The 17716-nt window shown below is 36.5% G+C and overlaps 1 protein-coding gene and 1 long non-coding RNA gene across 21 annotated transcripts in view; one reads left to right on the forward strand and one right to left on the reverse strand.

Annotated features, from left to right (window-relative positions):
* LOC148133440 (uncharacterized) overlaps positions 1 to 4084 on the reverse strand; it is a 77824-nt gene extending 73740 nt beyond the window's left edge. The window contains exon 1 of the long non-coding RNA XR_015746814.1: positions 3914 to 4084. This is a non-coding gene — a long non-coding RNA (uncharacterized LOC148133440). The remainder of the gene's footprint in view (positions 1 to 3913) is intronic.
* The window catches only part of NRXN3 (neurexin 3), a 1270300-nt gene that overhangs the window by 457200 nt on the left and 795384 nt on the right, over positions 1 to 17716 (forward strand). The window lies entirely within an intron of this gene.

Genomic DNA, 17716 nt, shown 5'->3' on the forward strand with positions numbered 1-17716 from the left:
TGTGTAATCTTGGAATCTTAATGCACAAATCTGTTTAGTAAAGTACAAAATGATATTGACATTTTGATCATTTGGTAAAATAATAAATATAGTTGTTCTTAAAGACATTTAAACATTCTGAAGGACATAGCTAGACTTTATTCTGATTCATACATGTTGGCCAAGCATTTTTTTTTTAAGTTTCAAAGGAAATAATCTACAATGAATGAACAGCTTGCTCAGTTCCAGCTGATAAGACATGCAATAAGGATGTCTCAGTTTTGAAAGGAAAATTGTACAAGTAATTAATTTTAGAGATATTTATACAGGTGAGTTTCAACCCATCTTTCATGATGATGCTGAAGTTATCCATTCAGTTGTGTCTGACTCTAGGTCACAGGTATCAAACTTGCTGCATCACATTGCCATCACATGACGTATCACAATATTTTTTCCCCTTTGCAGAGCTGGGGTTGGTATGCCCTATGCCTCCAGGCTGCCAGTTTGACACCACTGTTCTAGGTGTTTCTATAGGCCAGGTTTTTCCACATCTTCCAATCTTGCACTACTTCTTTGAGTTGTTCTATGCTCTGTCTGGTGTCAGGTTTGATGGTATCCAGATATCATATTCTTTGGCAGGCTGGTTACTTTTTATCGATAACTCTTCCAAACATATATGAAAAGCTTCCACAACAATTTCCAGTCCTACAAAATCTGCAAACTAGTAGAAGTGTTCCTGTCCCCATGCAACTTTATCTCTGCTTATGGTGCCAATGCAGTGCAGGGGGGAGGAGTGAGCATATTTTGGAGTTTGCTGGCTGATGGAGAATGGAGGGGGTTAGTAAAACTTTAAGAGATAAAAGAATTTGGGAGCTCATTAGAGTTCCTCTTGGTTTTATGGCACATTTCAGTAGGCATCAGAAGTTTATTCTGAAGCCTGGAAAAAGGGCAGAATTGCAAACACTTCTACCATAATTATAGATGCTGTGAAAAAAACAACAACAACATTCTAGTGAAATGTGATTTTCCCCCCCTCCCCAGGCTGAAGGATCCTGAGAACTACATGTTACTTAATATGCAATGGTTGTCTCCTTCAGATGGTTTCCTTTTATGTGCATGAACATATGAATATATTTGAGATGTCCTATGTATCAGATATCTAATATTTTTAAATATTGCCCAGGCAACTTTGTTGTTCTGTAATATCAGCATTCACAATGACATGCCTGTACTTTAAATGAAAAGTTCTGGTTAGAAAAAGAACAGGATGAGTTTGCATCTTGAAGACTCATATTAACAAGAATAATATGCTTATAGTCCTTTAGCAACTTGGCTTGCAAAGTTCTTCTTTCCCATTTCTGAATTAAGAGAACCGAAGAGCTCTTAACTGAAATGTTTTGTTCCTCCTCCTTGTCTCTTAGTAACACTAATGTTTGCTCTTGATACTGTATAAGATGGCTATGGCATTGTCAAAGCTACTTTTTGGACAATGACTATGATCTTCGTCTCAAGAGAAGCATTTACACAAAATTTTCCTATCATGGTTATATATCTTTTATATCTTTATAGCATTATATCTTTTGGCAAACATGGAATTTTCTTTTATAATTCTAATATTGTCCTTTATAAGCACTTTTTAAACTCTAATTCATAAGTGTTCCATTTGGCCATCAAAAGAAAGAACACAGAGAACTTTAATGTCTTTCTTATCACCTGCAGCTATGCTTTGCTGTTGCAAAACACACTTTTTTGTTGTTGTTCTTTGTTTTTAATAGTCTATATTTCTGCTATGCCTCAGCAACTTTTACTATAAAACAGCTTTCTCTTACAAGTAGAAAACTAACTTTATTGTGGTATATATGGAAGACAGCTCTCACCCATCTTGCTAATATCATTGTTAACTCTCACTAATTGGAACTTGTATGACAATGCTGTAAGGAAAAATGCTGCTATTCATCATAAAATGAAAAATAACTAATAATGAATTAGAACAAGGTTGCCAGGAAAAGGAAGAATAAAAAAGAACAAATTGCAATTATGTAATTTGTACATTGGAAGATAACTTTTTGTCATCAACTTATATAATTGTAGAATATTTCCCATTAAACAGAGCCTACAATAAAGAACATTATTAGATTTTTAACAAGGAATATAAAGTTTGATTCTTCCTTACTTCATTGTCTCTTGAATTTAAGATTAATCTGCTTCTATTCTAAAATAGATGGATGGGTGCTAACAAAACTTACTGATCATGGTCTTGACTATAATCTTTCAGAAGTTATAAAGCTCATGTCAAGAGAATATTCCATCCTCCATATCCTTCTCCAGTTTATGTGAAAATTTTACTTGATATGAATACAGAAAGAACTTATTTCTCTTTTCCCCCTCTTTCCATTCAATCATACCCAATTCTTGGACATCACCAAGATAAGTCCTGCAGCTTTCTTGGCAAGGTTTTTCTGAAGTTGTTTGCCATTGCCTTCTCTTTAGAGTGGATAGAAAGTGACTGGCCCAAGATCATCCAGCTAGAGTTTTGCCTAAGGCAGGACTAGAAGTCACCTATCTTCCAGTTTCTAACCTGATGCCTTCCTTAGCCATTACACAAAAATGGCTCTCAATTTACTTTTCTCATTTCTCATATTCTCTTTTACTTTGCTCCAAACTCACATAAGTGACTGGCTTTCCCTTGCAACTGAAGTTCTACAACTCCTTTTTGTGGACATTTGAAGCCATTAAAGGGATGCTTCTGGGTTTGACAACTGATCCTGAGTAACCTGCTATAATGATGAGGAATGCCAAATCACCTCTTGTGGCTAGCGCCTTCTATAGAATAGGGAAATTTCCAATTAAAAAAAATTGCATTCAAAAATTGCAGTTTAGTAAGATCTTTTCAGAAAGGACTCTTTTCCCTCAAAAATATTACTTTCATTTAATTATGTTTGAAATGTTCACTGTAAAACACATTCCCAAATAAATGCCTGTAATCTCCATAAAATATTTCATTCTTGACTTAAGATATATAAGCACAAAACGTAGTCACCGAACTGGTAGTAACACTGGTTGAATTCCACCCCTGCTTGCATGACTACTCTTCCCAACCAGGAATGCTGGGCATATATGTGTATTAGTTTTTTTTTTTAATGTTAGCAGATGTTATATGCTCACACATTGTCACAATTTCCTTTTTGAATCCACATTGCTCTGGAGTTCTGATATTTGGTATTCGATTGCTTGAGTTACAATTGTAAAATGTGCAGTTTCTCTCTGTGAGGAGATGGGTGACTTAGATAGACAGATGATAGAGGGACAGGTGATAGATACTAATATTTTTCTTCTAGAAACTATATTTCCATCCTGTTTTATAACAAAAAGTAATCAATAACTACAATGCATATTTCGTAACAATATCATTAACAAATCTTAGATCTTTGAGAAGAGTACGCTAAACAAAATCTATTCAGAATCATTCCAGTATTTGAGGGGCTGTCACAAAGAAGAGAGGGGGATCAACTTATTTTCCAAAGCGCTAGAAGACAAGACAAGAAACAATGGATAGAAACTAATCAAGGAGAGAAGCAATCTGGAATTAAGGAGAAACTTCCTAACAGTGAAATTAACTAGTGAAATAACTTGCCTTCAGAAGTTGTAGGTGCTACATTATGTTGGTTTTTAAGAAAAGACTGGACAACCACCAATCTGAAATGGTATAGGGATTCCTTCTTGAGCAAGGGGGTTGGAGTAGAAGACCTTAAAGGTCCTTTCCAGCTCTATTCTGATTATCTGGGAGACTGTGTATAAATAACAGCAGCAGCAGTGTTACTAACAGCATATAATCACACCAACTTGATTAAAAGCCACATGTTCCCTCCCAATTCCTCCCCACAGTGCTCGCTTTCCATCAGCTTTTGGGTTAATATTACCAAGGCTTTGTTACCTTTATCATTATCCAAGCAGGAAACAGTGATCTGGGCTTGGATGCTGCTCATTTGCAGTGGGAGGGCTGTTCTGACTGTGCCAATGAATCCTGAATTGGTACTCCTTTCTGTCTCAGTTGTTCTCTTATGGTCCTTTCTCTAGTTCTGTTTGGAAGACTTGGCTCAGTGTACTTAATATACAGCTGACTACAACTGATTGGATTATACATCATTAACCCAATTTAGCATGCTCTGTGAAGTCAGCTATTGTGTGGATATTTGCATTTCTTCAGATTAAAAGACATAAACTTTGGATACATTGCTTCTTGTAATCTTTTTTTTCCTGACATTGATCTGTAAAGACCTAAATGACTTAGGGTCTGGCTATGGATTGAGAGCACTGAGAAAGACATTGCTTGTGGTCCATTGGTAGGTTTAGTCATTAGTAGAATTTTCTTAGCAACCATCCCAGTGAGAAAACCCACTATTGGAAGTACTCTGTGCTTAGGCTGTTCTTTTTCAGTAAACAGTTGAAGATATACCTCTTTACCTAGCCACATCTTGAACCAATTAAGACGTACTTGTCCCTTGCTTCTAACATCTTCAATTTTGCTTTCAATTCTTGCCTTTACTTTTCTGAATTAAAGATTTAAAAAGTTAAATTTTGTGGAAGAAATCTAATGTGTCTGATGTTCCTGAAAAATCAACCTATGTGGGACTTTAGGTGGTGATTCTCTTAATAGTACATGCATGCTATGGAAGATGATGGCGTTATTTAATTAGAAAATTAAGTAATATAAAGCTTTAAAGTGATATAGCAGGGAGAAATTTATCTTTTGTTCTATTACAGGAAAATATCCAAGAAATGTCCTTTTCAGTTATTTTGTCACAACCAAGAGGGCATGGGAAAAAATGTGGGCAAATATTTTGCAATTTAAGTACCTGGATAATGCCCAATGTCGTCAATGGAAATCCTTCCTTGAGTGATGACATCTGGATTGCTTTCTGTGTATTATCCAGAAATGTGTATTAATGATAGTGTATTAGTCAACTGTGCATTTATTACTCCATAAACCAAATGTCTGGGAAGACTTATTATTTCTCTGTATTCAATTGTGGATGAAATAGCTGATTTCTGAGAGCCAGTTTTATGGCTGTTGGAATTCCAGAAAATAATGTCTAAAATAATAATAATGTTTTCTTACCCTGTCAACCGCCTCCAGTGCTGAGTTTAGTGACTGATGGGCCAGTAAAGGGCTCTTGGGTGCAACCCTGCAACCCTGTCCAAGATCTTGGCTACTTTCTGATTCTAGGTTGTGGCCATGCCTCCACAGGATCATTCAACTATGGGGTGATCTCACTGTTTGACTTTTTTTCTGAAGTTCTCCATGCAGAGGACTGAATAATTTTCTCTGAAAAAACATTGCTTTATAATATTTAAAATGGGAAAATATAAAGTTAGTTCAAGAAGGGATTGGACTACCATTTGTCAGAAATAGTGTAAGGTTTCCTGCTTGGGCAGAGGGTTGAACTAAATGACCTACAAGGTCCCTTCCAACTCTGTTTATCTGAATCTAATTTTTCCATTGACTTTACTTGTAAGAAGGTCACAAAAGGTGATCACATGACCCCAGGACAATGCAACCATCATAAACATGAGTCAGTTGCCAAGCATCTGAATTTTGATCATGTGACTATGGGGATGCTGCAATGGCCATAAGTGTGGGAAACAGTCATAAGTCAGTTTTTTCAGTGCCATTATAACTTTGAACAGTCACTAAATGAACTGTTGTAATTTGAGGACTACCTGTAATATACATTTATTACTATTATTTTGTGTATATGTGTGTGTATGTATGTGTGTTTGTGTGATGGGACTTTAGCAGCTTGATTGCAAGGTTTTTATAATATCTGCAATCAGTGTGCATCTGTGTATATTACCCATGGCATAAGCTATCCTTTCATGCAGTTGAGAAACAGTTGCATTTAAATAAAGAAATTAAATGAAAGCCCCTTCTGTGCCAAGAATGAGCTTTTAAATAAAATATCTTATGTAAAGAATAAAAAAGCTTAGTTTGGCAGTATAACTTAGTAACTTTAGAGTGTGCTTAATCAGATATGCTTTTGTTCATTCCTTTCATGAGAAAGCGATAATACTGATTTTTTTTTTAATATAGCACTTTGTGTGCATGCAGGGAATGGGGAATAATCAGTAATCTCATTGCTCCAAATTTTTTCAGTTTTTTGGAAACTCATTGTTGCTAAAAAAAGTTGCACACTTTTAATTACTATAATTTTAATTACTATGTTTAAAGAAACTGTAACTTTTTTACTCTTACTCTCCCTTCCTTCCTTCCTTCCTTCCTTCCTTCCTTCCTTCCTTCCTTCCTTCCTTCCTTCCTTCCTTCCTTCCTTCCTTCCTTCCCTCCCCTCCCTCCTTCCTTCCTTCCTTCCTTCCTTCCTTCCTTCCTTCCTTCCTTCCTTTCCCCAACTTTACACAACTCTTGTACTCTGAAATGCAAATTATTGGACCAGGCTAGTTGCAAATTTTAGTATGTTGATAACTGAATTAAGTAAACCTTAAAATTTTCATTTCCATCAGACCTGTTTGCAAATTTTTAGATATAAACACTCTGTCTAACCCAAGTCCTATCCTAGGCCCTTCTCTCTCACACAATCTACCAAGCTGTTGGACTAGAAGATTTCCAAAATCCCTTCTAACCCTTTATTCTGTTAGAAATAGTTTATAAGGTGACCACATGTACATGACTGAAAAGAGCAAAAACAAACAATAAATGCATCACACATACCTCCCCCTGCTGTCAAGTCATCCTTTTAATTACTAGAATGGTTATATGTTGAATATAAAGGTCAAAATGCCATATGCTGTGACATCTTTTCAACTGTTCTGGCCTTTGTGCCTTAACTAACTCCATTCACCTTAAGTGCTGACAATTTTTTTAATGTCAGCGTGCTTCTTGTTTTTCTAGATTTTTTTTTTGTCCTGTGGACATTTAGACTGTGTGGTTGGTTTATTTCTGTGCTTAAAGATGGTAATAGTTGAATAATAGAGCGATGCACTTTTTCCTGATATCAAAGGAATAGTTAATGGAAACATAGGTGTTTTTGGTGTTATCAAAAGGTATTTTGCCTCTTGCCTCCTTCTTACTTTAGCTCTAATTTACTTAACTGTGTTCAAAATTCAAGGACCACCGTACTAAACAACCATAATTTTGGAAACTCAATAATCAATTTTTACTGCTACTAATCACTTTTATAAACAAACAAAGCTAGTTTTAATAGAAAACTATCAATTATATTATGTACATGCCTTCAAATGAGAGTGCAATTCCCCCTGCCAAGAAGTGGCAATCCAGTTTCATCTAGGGTGGCCTTCCCTAATTTGGCACCCTTCGTATATGTCCGGATAAAACATCCATTCTTTAAGCTAGCAGGAAATGTTGGGAGATGAAGCCTAACCTTTCTGGGGGAGCAGCAGACTTGAAAAGGCTAATCTATTTTGCTCACATGAGACAAGTAAATTAATCTTGCTGTCTTTGATCCTGCATTTGGCGGTGACCTAATTAGAGTTATAAATCCCACTCAATAGGACTTACTGCCAAACTACTTGTAAAAAATGAGATTTGTCAAAGAGAGAAACCATTGCTATCTGCAGCCTGTTTCTTTTTCATAGGTAATAGGGATTGCGTATCACATACTTTCAACAAAAAACAGAATAGGTTCTTTATTGGAATAACCAAATAGAGCAATAGTTAAATGTTTTGCATCTGCTAACATTGGCAAAACAATTGCTTATGGTAACTGGGGATTGCAATGAGCTCTGTTAACCTGGGGTCATTTCCACCCATACTATTAATCAACAGAGAACTACTACCGTGTTTCTCATATAATAAGGCCGGGTCTTATTTTTTCAGCCCGAAAAAATGGCTAGGCTGTCTTTTCGGGGTGACTTAATTCCCTCCCCCTTGCATCTTTGGGCGGGCGGGCAGCAACGGCTTGGATGTTGACCTCGGCGTTGGTGGGGCCATTATCGGGATCAACGCAGGCAGCACCATATCCGGTGTGCAACAAAATTACTTCCTAATGGCAAGCCCCCACCATTCCTCCCCATTTCGCATGTTTTAATATAGGCCTTAATTTGGGGGAGGGGCTTAATTTCATTTCATGCCTATAAAACATGCTGGGACTTCCTAGGGGAGGCCGTATTGTTGGAGAAACAGGGTATCATAATGCCTGGAATTCTTCCAGCCCCAATAACTGTAGTTTTGTTTTGCACTTTAAACCTTTCGTATTTTCTCATATTTATATAAGTATATTTCTTGGTATTTTTATATCCTATAGAAGCTGATAAGCAAGTTGTATAATGATTCCCCTTTCTTCATAGTCCACTATCCTAGGGGTTAGGTTTAGGGGAGAAAAAAGATTATAAGGAGAAAAAAATGTATCTTGCTATGGTAGCAAACCTTCAGGTAAAGGAATCCCTGCAGATTTTACTCTACTAGTCATTTAGGATGATAGGGGACAGTGCTCATCTCTGTTTCAAGGCCATTGAAGAATCTGAAGATATTTCCATGGGCATGTGGGCAGCATGATGTCACAGAGCACTGTTACCTTCACACTGAAGTGTTATCTATTTATCTACTTACATTTGCATGCTTTCGAATTGCTAGGTTGGCAGAAGCTGGGGTGAGGATGGGAGCTTACCCCATCTCATGGTGCTCAGGTCTCAAACCTGAGCTTCTGGCTTTCTACCCACTAAGCCTAGCATCTTAACCACTGAGCCACCACACTGCCCTTTCAGGAACATAGATCCACCAGAAATATGTTTATATCTATGGAAAATTAAATGTTACAAGATTTATTCACCTGTGGAAGAGATGCAAATTAATCAGTTTTGCTTAGTTTACTATAGAGCTAAACCATATCTGATTGGTTGGTCACTCTTAGACTTTATATTTCTGTCAAAAGAACACATTACTGTTTGACAAGATTTGCTTTATTAGTCTTAGTAGTCTGCCTCTCTCCTTTGACTTTGATGAAGAAAATAGTGTTCTTATCTGTTGCTTTAGGATTTTTGCAATTGCTTCCCTGAGTTAATATGTTGTTGTGTCATCAAAAGGAGTTATTGCACTTCATGCAAGGTTAACATATATTCCAATTTCCCCAGACTTATTCTTTATTTTTGCCCTGCTATATTTCAAATAATCAAGAAGAAAAATGTATCTTGAAATATCAGGATTGCAACTTCTGGTTCTATATATTTACGATTGGATCTTTGATCAATGGCAGTGGGATAGCAGAACAGATAGTTATAGTATCTGGGATAGAAAATCACATGAATCATAACTAAATTAATGAACTGGTATAAGATAACAGTGATAGAGGAGATGGTGTGCAACCTGTTACTTAAACAACCTCCTCTAAGAAAGACTTTTTTTTTCAGATTGGAATAACGCAATCTTAGCTACCCATAATGATTCTGGTAGATGGCCAGCCATATAAATGCTGGATGGATGGATGGATGGAAGGAAGGAAAGAAACAGGAAGAAAGAAAGAAAAGGAGTAAGGAAGGAAGAAAAGAAGGAAGGAAGGAAACCAGGAAACTTAAGTGCATGACATATAAATGACATAAGTTCAGTGCATGACATGTAAATGATATAGTGATTTGATGTAGTAATTAAAGATTAGAAGCTGGGAGACTATGAATTCCAGTCTTGCCTTAGGAATGATGACAGTTGACAGCCAATCATATCCTTTCAATCTTAGAAAGAAGCAATGATAAGCCATTTCCAAATCATGTTGCTAAGGAAACTGCAGGAATCAAGACTATCATGGAGGTGCGTGCGTGTGTGTGTGTGTGTGTGTGTGTGTAAATGTGTGCGCACATGCCCAGATACACACACACCAAAAAATGTTACGAATCTTACCATGCAATATAAAAGTATGAAGGGTAACATATTTAGATCTGATTGTATTTACTTAGAATTAGAATTTACTCAGAATTAAAAGCTTTTGTTCCGCTACATACAACACTGAAGGGTATGTGTAGCTATGTCGATTTCATTTGTTTCATCCTTATAGAGAAAACCCTCCTGATGCTGAGTGATTTAGATGCTTTTCTGCCTTGATATAAGAGGGAGAAATTGTTGTTTGTCATTGTTGTTTATTGTTCGCAGCTGGTTTTTTGGTAAGTTTTACTGATAAGCAGGTGGTTTGTTTGTTTCTTCAGCTATGCAGCACAAGTTGTGACGGTCTGAATTAATTCCACTCTTGAGTTAGATGGCATTGGCACTTGCATTTTAGTGCAGAAAATAATAATGTTTCTGACAGTTCCAAATTATTGTTGTGAATGCAAGTTTTTAAAAACATTACATAATTAAAGCAAATCCCTTCTCTTTGGTTTTATAGCACATTCACTCACATGAAGACTTTATTTAATTTATAATTCAAACCACTTGTTTGAGAGTTAAGCTATTCTTTACTGATTGTAATGCCTTTTTCAAAGTTATTGCTTGCTTTTGGATCTATTAATAACAGTTTATGCAGCAGGGTTATTAAAATTAATAACACTGACAATCACTTAAAACAGGAACATAGACAATATAAAATTTCAGAAATGAAGGAACAATGTCTCTGAATCAATAAGATATTTTCCTCAGAGTAGTTAACAGATATTACAACTGCTGTTTTTAATATTAGTTATAAAAATATGATTCTTATATGGCCATAAGTGTTTTAAAACTCCTTACTGCATATTCTATGGATACATACGGATGGACAATGTGTCAGCTTAAGTGTCTTTTTTGAGGAAACTTTTGGAGCAACTATTTTCATCAAATCAGTTGATGATTTTTGTAATTATTGTTTTCTTATTATTTTCTGCTGAGTGAAATTAGTTCATTGCTAAAATAATATTGGGCCATGATAAATTGGGCCACCATAAAGATCAACATGCTTATTATAGCTTTATGGAACAGAATTCATTCCATTTTAAGAGTCCACTGACTTGGGTAGTTTTTCTCTAACAAAAGCAACCTTGCTGAGAATATATTACTAAAATAATAGCATTGTCATGGTATTGTGCATAAAAGCGTCAGCAACAAGAGTAATAATAAAATAGGAATATGCTGCTAAATTTCAGTATTCTGTATGTCTCAAGAATTCTCTTCACAGTGAACCTATATAAAAGCTATTCTAAGACTTCTATTATGATTTGAAGCATTTTGTGAAAAATAGCATAATCAAGCAAGGAATAGATTGCTACTTCTAGATCAACAGGGGATCAAAATAGCCACTTAAACTGAAGATCTTACATCGTAAAGGAGGTGCTTTCCCAGCAGTAGAGTACCTAAAATTACTCCTGGTGTTCTTTTATACATAACATCCATTTGTAGAAACAGACAAGCAATTTCTTCTTACTTTAAACACAGTTATAGAATGTAATAGGATGTACATAGCACCAAGATGAGCAGAAAGGGGAAGGGATGTGATTATTCACTGACTTCTTTATCTTACTTGATCAACGGATATCTGTATAAAATAAAGGTTAATGAAACTAAATCAAGGACCATATTATGAAATCAACTGATACAAAATAATGAAAGTGCTGATTTTGGAGATACAAGCCTATGCATTCCATTTGCACTAAGAGCCCCTGAAATTAATTTACTTATCTTTAATAGCAATAGCACTTAGACCGGGTGTTGGCAACCCACGGTTCCAGAGCGGCATGCAGCTCTTTGACCCCACTCCTGCAGCTCTCTGCTGACCCAGTCATGCAACCTGTCCTCCACCCTGATATACTAGGCTGACCTGGTCGTGAGACCTGCTCTCCACTCCAAGAAGGTGGAGGCCTCTCTGCAGAGCGTTTGTTTAAGGTTGCAGACCCCTGACTTAGACTTATATACCACTTCACAGTGTTTTACAGCCCTTTCTAAGTGGTTTACAGAGTCAGCACATTGCGCCCAACAATCTGGGTCCTCATTTTCTAGATGGTAGGATGGAAGTCTGAGTCAACCTTGAGCCTGGTGAGATTCGAAGTACCAAATTGCAAGCAGCTGGCAGGCAGCAGAAGTAGCCTGCACTAGCCTGCACTGCATTCTAACCACTCTGCTACCACCGCTCTTAATTCCCAAATTTCCCCACCAATATAACAAAGCAAAATCTCATAATCATTGCTTTCATATAGACTTCATCCTATCCAGACACACACCCCATAGATACTGTATCCTATAGGCATTACAGTTAAATTATATTTTAAAAAATCCACCAACAACTTGTTTATGTTTCCCAATAGCTTGAGTCTTCAAACTATTTCCTCCACCAAAACAAAGATGGACACAACTGGGATTACTTTAAAACAAGAGTGAGAATTAATAGCCTAAAGGGCTGCCTACAGTTTCTGAATCCCCTTTTTGTGGCCTTAGAATAGAATAGAATAGAATAGAATAGAATAGAATAGAATAGAATAGAATAGAATAGAATAGAATAGAATAGAATAGAATAGAATAGAATAGAATAGCTTTATTGGCCAAGTGTGATTGGACACAAGGAATTTGTCTTGGTGTAAATACTCTCAGTATACATAAAAGAGTTGAGAATCATAAGGTACAACACTTAATGATAGTCATAGGGTACAATAAGCAATCAAATCATACTAGGAAACAGTCAATATAAATCATAAGGATATAAGTGACAAAGTTACAGTCATACAGTGGCAAGTGGGAGGGGAGGGGTGATAAGGAGTGCTGAGAAGATTAACAGTAATAGTAGTGCAGACTTTGTAATAGTTGAACAGTGTTGAGGCAATTATTTGTTTAGCAGAGTGAGAGCTTTTGGGGAAAAACTGTTCTTGATGAAATTCAATAGCAAATCTCAAAATACAAACAACGCAAATTTCCACCAAATTCCAACAGGAGTTAAAAAAAAACCACCGTATCTCAAGACAATTATTGTGGTACCTCCATGATATTAATAACCAAAATGATATGACAACCATTGACCCTTAAAACAAAGTTGCCTATCCGTATTTTAAAGTTGCTACTATGAAAACTGAATAATTTAGTATTTGTGTATGCACAGAGAATGCCAAATTTATTTATTTATTCATATTTATATATCACAAGAATCTAAAAATTCTTGGCAGTTTTCAATCCTAAAAACATAAAATGAAAAACAAACTAGATTTAAAGAAAGGATATAATATAAGCAATATATCAAACTGTAGGATATTTTTCTTTTTAAATAAGTGTTTTTTCCAGATCCATTAAAATTGAGGAATTTAGCTCAATTGCCAGCCCATTTCAGCCAAGCAAAGCTCAACAAGAGCCACAATTTCCTATTCTGCACATGATTGCTAAGCTAAATTTGGATTGATACATCAAAATTAGTTAAGACTGACATAAAATTTGATTTAATAAATAAATACATGAATGAATAAAATAATGTGTAGCAATTTTAGTCAATCTTGCTTACTAATGTATGGGAGCTGCAAGACCTTTGATGTGGGATCTCAATACATCCAAGGGGTTGTCTGCTAAAGTTAAATCTGATTAGGAAGATATCATTGTGGCGGTGGCAGTTGTACAAGGTAGAAGAGGTTAAGACATTTTCTGTTATCTGACTATTTTATCTGACTGTTGGCTTGGTAGAATGAGACCAAGGACTGAAAGGGAAGAAGCTAGCCAAAAAGACATCATTTTAAAACTGAAATTAATTTTAAGGTATTTTTTTTAGTATTCAACACTGAATATATTAATTTTGAGACACACACACACACACACACACACACACACACACACACACTTTTGGTTATATAATGTACAGGAAAATAGTAGCCTTCTCATAGATAACTATACCAGATAGTCATGAAATATATTTCTTGGATTATTTTAATTGTTTACAAGGAATTTCTGGAACTGAAAAGATAAACTATTCAAGCAGAGTCAATCTCATAACTTTCTTCATGGTTTTCTGATGCCCAGTAACAAGCTGTGAGTGAAATGCTTGTTTTGCCATGAAGGGATTAGCAGAAAGAATAGTTTTTGAAGAAAATTTATTAAAGTTTTGATTCTTTCACAGTGCTCCCTCAATAGAAGACAGAAATTTCAATGTGTTGTTGTATATTAACAATAATAACAAAAAAGATCTTATGGATCACTTAGACCTTTTATTTAAAAAAAAACACTAAGATTGTGTCAATGGGCAATGCAGGCCATGCAAACAGCTGGAATAAATGGGGAAAAGGTTTGATCTTTCCATGATAAAAAACATACTCTAATGGTGGTGACTGTAGGCATGAGAGATACATGCTACTTGGAAGAAAGACTATGGCAGTTCCAGAATCCATAGATATCCAACTGACAGGAAATATAATATAATCAAAGCCACAGTTTTCAGAGATAATATATGACCATCAAAGTTAAGTCATCAGGAATGCTGAATGGAAAAAAAATAGGCCTTTGAATTGTGGTTCTGGAGAAAATGACTGGGAATACCTTCACCAACATTAAGAACACCGAAGTATTCAATATAAATGAGAGGAATCTTCCTCCCCCTTTCTACAATTGCTGGGGAGGATCTGAACTTGCAGATTCCCTTCCCTTCAAAGCAGAGGAGCAATACAGATGATACAATCATGTCAATACACTTGTCTTTCATTATAGTAATGCTAACTCTTCTTCATGCAGTCTTTGATTGAGCCAGCATATGTTATGATTAGAACTGATTATGTACTATCAAATCATTTTCAAGTCCTAGTGAACACATAAGTAAGGTTTTCTCCAAGACAATCTTTGATTTGTTCTTCCAAGTCTCCCACTGTGCAGTAATCAGCACTCTAGTTGTCCATCCACCTTACTCTTCATCTTCTGTCCTCTCCTCTTTTCTCCCTCCCCTGCCCTCCCTTAAGCGAGAACTCTGGATTGATTCGTTCAATGATGCACCATCTTTCTTGACTGTTAGCAATATGCTCAGGATTCTTTTTCAACATCATACAATAGGGAAGTTTAAATATCTTGTCAAACAAACAAGCAACATTACAAAATACCTCTTCTTCAGTTTATCTTTGTTTAAAAAATTGATGAAAATACAAATGTTAGAACAGTCTAATACCATTAGAATGGAGGAAAAAAGTTATTATTTGTATAAAGAAATTAAAAGATACTTTATTCTGTGACCCTTATTCCCCTTGAGTGAAGAACATTTCTTGCAAAAACTAAGATTTTTAAAATTTATTTTAATATTCTGTAGAAAACCTAGGAGAAGAGGAAGATGTTGGGGAGGGGCATTTCAAGTCTCCAGCTAGTTGTTAGTTTATAAATATGTACATTTATTACTCTACTTTTGATTCAGGTACTAGCCGTACATGGACGATACAAAATGTTTAATAAAATAATATGCTTGTTATTAATTCAATAAGCTGGTTTATTAAGTATTTTTCTCTTCAAAGCAGGCTACAGAAGAATGAATTTATAGCATGTAATTTCTTCATCTTCTTTGCGGTAGGATAAAGAGAGAGGGAAAGAGTTCCTAATAATCTGGGATTTTGACCCAATTAAATGGAAGAGAAAATAGATTGCCATATACGCTGTCATGAATACAAATGTAAAAAGATGTCCTAGAAATGAAATGTGCTTCAACATATAATTTTGCTCCCCCCCCCCCCAAAAAAATGCTGAAACTCAATCTAGTGAATATTTTTACGGGTGACCGTATTTCTGCATTTGACCATTTGTTTTTACTGTTATGTCATCAGAAGGTAGATGAAATTTCAGTGAACATTAATTGAACCTTTGTTGTTTTAGGACTCAGATTATTTGTGGCCTGTCCTGAGAACTATGGACACCACTTCCATGTTTATTGTTTACTACTCAAAGCGTCAGTCACTTTGCTAAACCAGCATATTCAGTTTCTCATTCTTTTTGCTATTTATATCCTGGTTTAGAAATATGTGCCTCTTTCAACTATTGCTGAACTAATGGGAATTACTTAGGTTGGAGTTAGGAGGAGTTGCATTTTTACAACATCAGAAGAATATAGCAATAGCAATTTACTTACATACTGCCTCATAGTGCTTTACAGCAGTTTACAATAGCAACATATTGCTCCGAACAGTCTGGGTCCTCTTTTTACCAACCTTGGAAGGCTGAGTCCTAAGAGCCCTGTCAGAATCGAACTCTAGGCTGTGGGCAGAATTTGCCTGCAGTACTGTATTCTAACCACTGTGCCACCAGGACACCTGTTTTGGGTTAGCAGATGTCCAGCATCTGCTCCATTCATCAGTCATAGCCTTAAAATCAAATATTATCCGACTTATATGAACATCTTGGGGTTTGGGGATCATTTTCATAACAGTCATTATTCAAATTTTAGTGTATTGTGACTTGTGACTTGTCTGTCTCCATCAGCAGATTCAACAACCTAGATTTATGGTATTTAATTTATTTCCTGATTCCAGATATCAGGTTCAATACAGACACTTCAAATCTATGGTTACTGTAGTCTGCAGATCACATCACTTGTCATACATTTTTATAGTGACATTTGGAAAGCATGTCATTGGCATTTCTATACTTGTTCTCAGCTGGATGCTGGCTTTGCTGTAGTGAGATGCCTAGGAGATCAGTGGAGATAGCTAGGGAGGAATCTTGCCCTTTTATTTGGGAATCTGTTGGACCTGAAGGGTCCTTAGCAAGGGTGGAATTCTCCCAGTTCAGACCAGTTCAGATGAACACCTTGTTCTGACTATCAGCTGGCTCCAAAATGGTTTGCTCCAACGAGCATGTGGGCCTACCTGCCTACCCGCCTGCCCCTGCTCTTTTCTGTGCTATATGTCTTTTTGTTAGAGCACAGCTGATTTGCTTCAGTTTGCTGCAGCTCAGCTGTTTTCTTAAGATGCAGTTGAAGGTAACTATTCACTTTTTTAAACATGGAGTACACATGCACTCACTGAACCGGTCGTTAAACCAGTTGAATTGCACCCCTGGGCCTTAGGACAGTGAGCACAGTCACCTGCTCTTTAGTTCCCAGTCCCTCTGGCTGTAAAATAGCCTGGGGCATGTTGTGTGAGTGGGTTCTAAAGATGGTTAATCCTTTCCTAAATGAAGAGGTTGTTCCTTTACCACTTACAGAATAATTAATTCACCCCCTTACTGGATCCCATTATACTAAAGAATTTCCATCCAGTATCTAACCTTTTGAAGGAAGGTTAGTGCAGCAGCTGCAGAGGATACTGCATGAATGTGGATTCCTTTCAATCAGGTTTTAGACCTGGGTATAGGATGGAAACAGCTGGATGGTTATGCATTGAGTGATGTCAGGTATGAGTGGGAAGGGACTTATGCATCCATCCTTTTCTACTTGACTTCTCTGAGGCTTTCAATATAATTGAGCATGGTATCCTGGTTCAGAGAATTGGGGTGGGGAAGGTGGAACAGTGTTGTGCTTTTTCTTACTTCCTCTAGGGCCAATTTCAGCCAATGGTACATGGGGGGAAGATCCTATCCTTGGCCCCTGCTATGGGGGTTGCTGAAGGATTGGTATGTTCCCCACTTCTGTTTAACTGCTACATGAGGCACCTGGATGAGCTCATTTGTCACCATGAAGTTAGTTATCATCCATGTATCCGATGATAACCAATTATAAATGTGCCCCATGCAAATTAAGCAGTGCTGTGAATGTTACTCATGGTCTGGTCGTCCTGCGTTTAGACCACTGCAATATCCTGCACATGTGGCTATCCTTGAAAAGTATTTGGAAGGCACAACTGACACAAACTGTAGCTGCACAGACAGTTTTAGAGG

Source organism: Notechis scutatus, chromosome 1 (genome assembly GCF_049901735.1).
Source record: "Notechis scutatus isolate UNSWTSFEM ecotype Mainland chromosome 1, rNotScu1.2, whole genome shotgun sequence".
In the NCBI taxonomy this organism is placed as follows: domain Eukaryota; kingdom Metazoa; phylum Chordata; class Lepidosauria; order Squamata; family Elapidae; genus Notechis; species Notechis scutatus.